We start from the raw sequence: 5,428 nt of genomic DNA, 5'->3' as shown, positions 1-5,428 counted from the left end.
GGGAAGTCATCTCGAATGGCTGGGCCATCAGCAGAATCAGAAAATTCAAGACGAGATAAGTGGTCCGCTACTATGTTTTCAACTCCTTTCTTGTCCTTTATGGTCATATCAAATTCTTGTAACAGAAGGATCCACCTAATTAAACGCGCCTTAGCATAGTTTTTGGAAAGGAGGTATTTTAAGGCAGAATGGTCCATAAAGACTATGATAGGTGAACCAATCAGGTAGGAACAAAACTTGTCAAGTGTGAATACTACAGAAAGTAACTCTTTTTTAGTTGTAGAATAGTTTATCTGAGCACTGTTAAGAGTTCTACTTGCGTAATAGACAACGAAGGGCTTCCCTTCCCTTCTTTGACCTAAGACGACCCCTATAGCATAATTGCTAGCATCACACATGACTTCGAATGGTAAGTTCCAATCTGGTGGCTAAATGATAGGGGTGGAAGTGAGTTTCACAACGAGCGTTTGGAAAGAGAACACAACATCTTTTGCTAGGAGGTTTGACAAAGGGCGAGAAATTTTGTATGAACCTCCTATAGAATCCTACATGCCCAAGAAAAGATCGAATGTCTTTAACAGTCTTGGGGGTGGGCAGCTTTGATATGAGTTCAATCTTTTATTGATCAACCTCAATTCCTCGTTCCGACACAACATGCCCCACAACTATGCCTGATGGCATTATGAAATGACACTTTTCCCAGTTGAGTACCAAGCCTTTCTCTTTGCAATGTTTAAGCACGAATTCTAAATTGGGAAGGCTTGATTCAAAAGAATCTCCAAAGACTGTCAAATCATCCATGAATACTTCCATACATTTCTCGATCATATCACTAAATATGCTCATCATGCATCGCTATAAAGTGGCTGGAGCATTGCACAGGCCAAATGGCATACGCCGGAAGGAAAAATTACCAAAAGGACAAGTGAATGCGATCTTATCCTGATCTTCTACGGAAATCTCAATTTGGTAATACCCTGAATAACCATCGAGAAAACTATAGAAAGGATGACTTTCCACACGTTCCAATATTTGATCGATGAATGGAAGTGGAAAATGGTCTTTGTGGGTGGATGCATTTAATTTTCTATAATTAATGCACATGTGCCACCCAATTATGACCTTGGTAGGAACAAGTTCCCCTTTTTCATTTTGTACCACTGTTACCCCTGATTTCTCGGGAACAACCTTAGTTGGGCTTACCCATTTATTGTCAACAATAGGATAGATTATTCCAGAATCAAGAAGTTTCAAGACTTCAGGCTTAATTACTTCCTTCATTGTTGGGTTCAATCTTCTTTGATGGTCACGATGTGGTATACCTCGTCTTCCAATTGAATGTGATGGGAGCAAATTAAAGGACTAATACCTTTGATGCCAGCTATCGTCCATCCTAATGCATCTCTTTGTTCTTGCAACACATTGATGATTTTGTGCTCTTGTGTGGCATTGATCTTGGAGGATATTAAGACAAAAAAGTGTTGTCAGCTCCCAGGAAAACATGCTTAAGACCCTCGGGAAGTTGTGCCAACTTTGGTTTAGGAGCTTGTTCAATGGAGGGTTTTGGTGTTTCTCGATCTTGAGGGAGTTCCTCAAAGACTGGATTCCAAAACTTGGTCCTTCTAGCTTGTGAGTGTTTGACGATTTCAGGGTTGATTTTAGACTCATCGAGCTCAGAACTTTCTGAAATTTGGAAATGGTGATTAAAATGATTAGACGTGTATTTTGCTTCGACCTCTTCCGAAATAAGTGTATCGATCAGATATGATTGGAAACACTCGTCGTTATCAGGTGGTTGTTTGCCTATGTGGAAAACATTCACTTCTAGAGTCATGTTTCTGAAAGAGATTTTCATGAGACCATTCCTACAGTTAATGAGTGCATTTGCTGTTGCAAGGAAAGGTATACTGAGAATGATGGGAATTTTGGACTCTATACTCACTTCAGATTGAGTTTCCAATATGAGAAAATCAACAGGGTAATAGAATTTTCAATTTGAATTAGAACATCTTCTACTATTCCCTGAGATTTCTTAACTGATTGATCGGCCAGTTGTAGCACCACAGATGTGGGCTTGAGTTCTCCTAGATCTAATTGCAAGTATATTGAATATGGCATGAGATTTGAACTTGTTCCTAAGTCTAGAAGGGCTTGACCAAATTCCTGCTCCCCAATTTGGCATGAGATGGTGGGATAGCCAGGATCTTTGTATTTAGGCGGTGTCTTCCAGTCAATTACCGCGCTAGCTTGTTCTGCCAAGAATGCAGTTTTCCTGACATGGTGCTTTCTTTTAACGGTGCACAAATCCTTGATAACCTTGGCATAAGCCGACACTTATTTGATCACATGCAACAATGGCAAGTTGATCTTCACTTGTGTTAAAAGGTCTAGGATTTCACCATGATTTTCCAGTACCTTTCCAATGGATTTCAAAGCTTGAGGAAAAGGTTCCTTTACAGAAATGCTTATTGGCACATCATCATCTGGAGCGGGCATTGACGTACTCGTTGTCTTAGCTAACGGTGAAACCGTACTTTGACCACTTCGAGTAGAGATGACATTAACCTCTTTGAAATTTGTATATGGAGAGGAGGAGGTTTGTGCCATGTGTTGCCCCTTTTGATGGATTAGAGGTTGAGCGGGAAGTCTACCATGCTCTTGAATTGCCAAAGTAGTGTTTAGCTTTGTCATTTGGATTTTCATGTCTTTCATTTCCTCTACCATTTGTGTGAAACAAGATTTGAGCTATTGAGTTGAGGCTATTTGTGTTTGCGCAAGCATTTGCAAAGTATTCTCAAGAGAATTACTTGACTGCATGTTATTTTGAGGAGCAATGTATGCTTTTGGTGGTTGTTGTTGCTCAGGCCTCCATTGGCTCCCAGATGCTTGGTTTGTCTTCTTCCAGCTGAAATTTGGACGGTTGCCCCAACCGGGATTCTAAGTGTTTGAGAAAGGGTTATAAGGCCTCTTGTAATCCCCTAAAGCATTGCACAGTTCCTCATTTCCTCCTCTTAACTCACCAAGAGTTGGGCACTCTTGCGGTTGATGTTCTGCCCCTCCTCAGATGAAGCATGGATTTCGTGTCTCTACCTTTGCAGGCATGTGGATTCCTCTACCTTCTTGAGATTTAAAAGCCTAAAATTGTTGTCTCAATGATTCAATTTGGCTTTTGACGTTGTCATCTTCCCTTAATTGGTAGGTTCCAATTGATCGTGGCTTTTCCATAGGACTCGGTCCATTCCATGTGTAGGACTTTTCAGCAAGATCGTCGAGGTACTCGAGAGCTTCATTGGGATCTTTTTGAAGGAATTCGCCATTGCACATCATTTTTACGAATTTTCTTTGTCCGGTTGTGAGACTATCATAGAAATAGCTGATCAGACGCCAGTTTTCATATCCATGATGTGGACATTGATTTATCAAATCTCTAAACCTGCCCCAGACCTAATGGAAAGTTTCATGGTCTTTTTGGATGAAGGTAGAGATTTGCCTCTTAAAGATTCTGGTCTTATGGGGCGAAAAATATTTTGAAAAGAATGCTTTTGTCATTTCGTCCCATGTTCCGATAGATCTAGGCCTTAAGGAATACAACCAGCTTTTTGCTTTGTCTTTGAGAGAGAAAGGAGAAAATTTCAATCTCACAATGTTGGTGACATCAGCTCGGTTGTTGAATTTAGCCATCACCTCTTCGAATTCCCGTATAAGCACGTATGAACTCTCATTTTCCAACCCATGGAAGGTTGGTAAGAGGTTAATCATGCCGGGTTTGAAATCAAAATTTGGCATATTGTTGGGATACATTATGCATGAAGGTGTGGTTGTACGCGTAGAATGTAAATAATCCTGTAGCGTTCTTGGTTGGACTTCATCTGGATGAGCCATCGTGGATGGTTCAGGAAGTCTCGGTGAATCGGGAGTGTTTGAACAAATGGAAGAAAATGACGAACTAGGAGAGTTTTCTAAAGTTTCTACTTGTTGTCTCACGAATCTCCCTAGTGCATCTCTATTTCGTGGCATAAATATTTTTTTATTTTGCAAGTATTATAAGCGCAAGTGTGTAATAGTGTAATAAGTATACACCAAAAATGTTCCCAGGCCAATTGGGAAGGCTGCCAAGGTACCTCTTTAGGCCCAAGAGCTTTTCTAGAACTCCCCGAGGTTCTTAGAAAAGATTGGAGGGTAACGCTAACACAGACCTTATTGAAGAACCAATTTTTCTAAGACAGAACAAGTTTGGTTTTTACTAATTTCCAAAATTACACAAATGTTTTTTTTTTTTTATGATTTAAAATTTTATGCTTTTTTCGGAAAAAATTAAAAAAAAAAACTAAATCTAGAATTTAAAATTTGAAACCTAAAAGTAAAATAAATAAAATAAAACAATAACAAAAAAATTAAAAATAAAAAAAATTACTGAGGAAAAATAAAATAAAATAAAAGAGAAATAAACAAAAAATTATACTACTTTTTTTTAAATAGAAAAAAAAATTAGTATGCAAACCTTTGATTGTAGAATTACCTCCCGGGCAACGACGCCAAAAATTGATATCGCCCAATAACTCCTAAGCGGTCGCAGTAGTAATTGAGCTATGTGGTATCCACAGAGAGGTAAAATACAAGTAAAAAGAAAGATTAGTAAATTAGAAATAATAAACTTTGAAATAATGTAACTTTGAAAAAGAATATTTTTTTTTAATTTTAAATAAACAAAATCGAGGAATTAGAATCAGAAAGAAAATATGAAAGGCATAAGTTTCATTCATGGAAACATATGTATATATTTTAATAAAATTGATTCATTGTACTCAACTATAATTCTACACCATTAATTATAGTTGGACAATATATATAATAAAGCTCACCGTAAAATATGTTCTTTAATTAAATTATACTAACTTCTAATTTTAAAAACATATCATATTATATACCTTAGAGCGATAAAATACCAATGGTAGAATGCAGTAAAAATCATATAATATAACAAATATCCTAAATTAAATTAAGAGTCTAAATTACATAAGAAGAGCATGACTAGACTTATGTAAAAGACACTAATAAATTTAGAATAAATATTAGAAGAAAATAAATTTAATTATAACAAAGATATAGAAATGAAGAACAAAATAAAGAATCAATATATTAAAAATATAATGTGAAACATTAACTTCACTCTAGCCTTTTCACAAGAGAATTCAGCCTAAAATAGGCATTGTTTTTACTCAAAGAAATGTAAAAGAAATGAAAGAAAAATAGGAAAAAGAATGTTTTTCTCTCTAATTATACTCTCCACCTTAATTCCACAATCTAATCATTTTTTCCTACATTTGGTTCTCTATTTATAGTGGAAATATGACCCAAAATGTGTTAAAATCGTGTACTAAAGAGTGGGAAAGTGGCTACAAAAACTTATGCAAAATGGGATAAGTGG

At 36.7% G+C, this 5,428-nt stretch overlaps 1 non-coding gene across 1 annotated transcript; it reads left to right on the top strand.

The window, feature by feature from the left end:
- Positions 1-3,394: 3,394 nt before the first annotated feature.
- LOC133781257 (small nucleolar RNA R71) lies at positions 3,395-3,502 on the top strand. Its single transcript, XR_009870043.1, has one exon. It is a non-coding gene; the product is annotated as a small nucleolar RNA R71 (small nucleolar RNA).
- The last annotated feature ends 1,926 nt before the right edge of the window (positions 3,503-5,428 follow it).

This window comes from Humulus lupulus, chromosome 5 (assembly GCF_963169125.1).
Source record: "Humulus lupulus chromosome 5, drHumLupu1.1, whole genome shotgun sequence".
Taxonomy (NCBI): Eukaryota; Viridiplantae; Streptophyta; class Magnoliopsida; order Rosales; family Cannabaceae; genus Humulus; species Humulus lupulus.
This window is presented reverse-complemented; position numbering and strand designations above follow the sequence as displayed.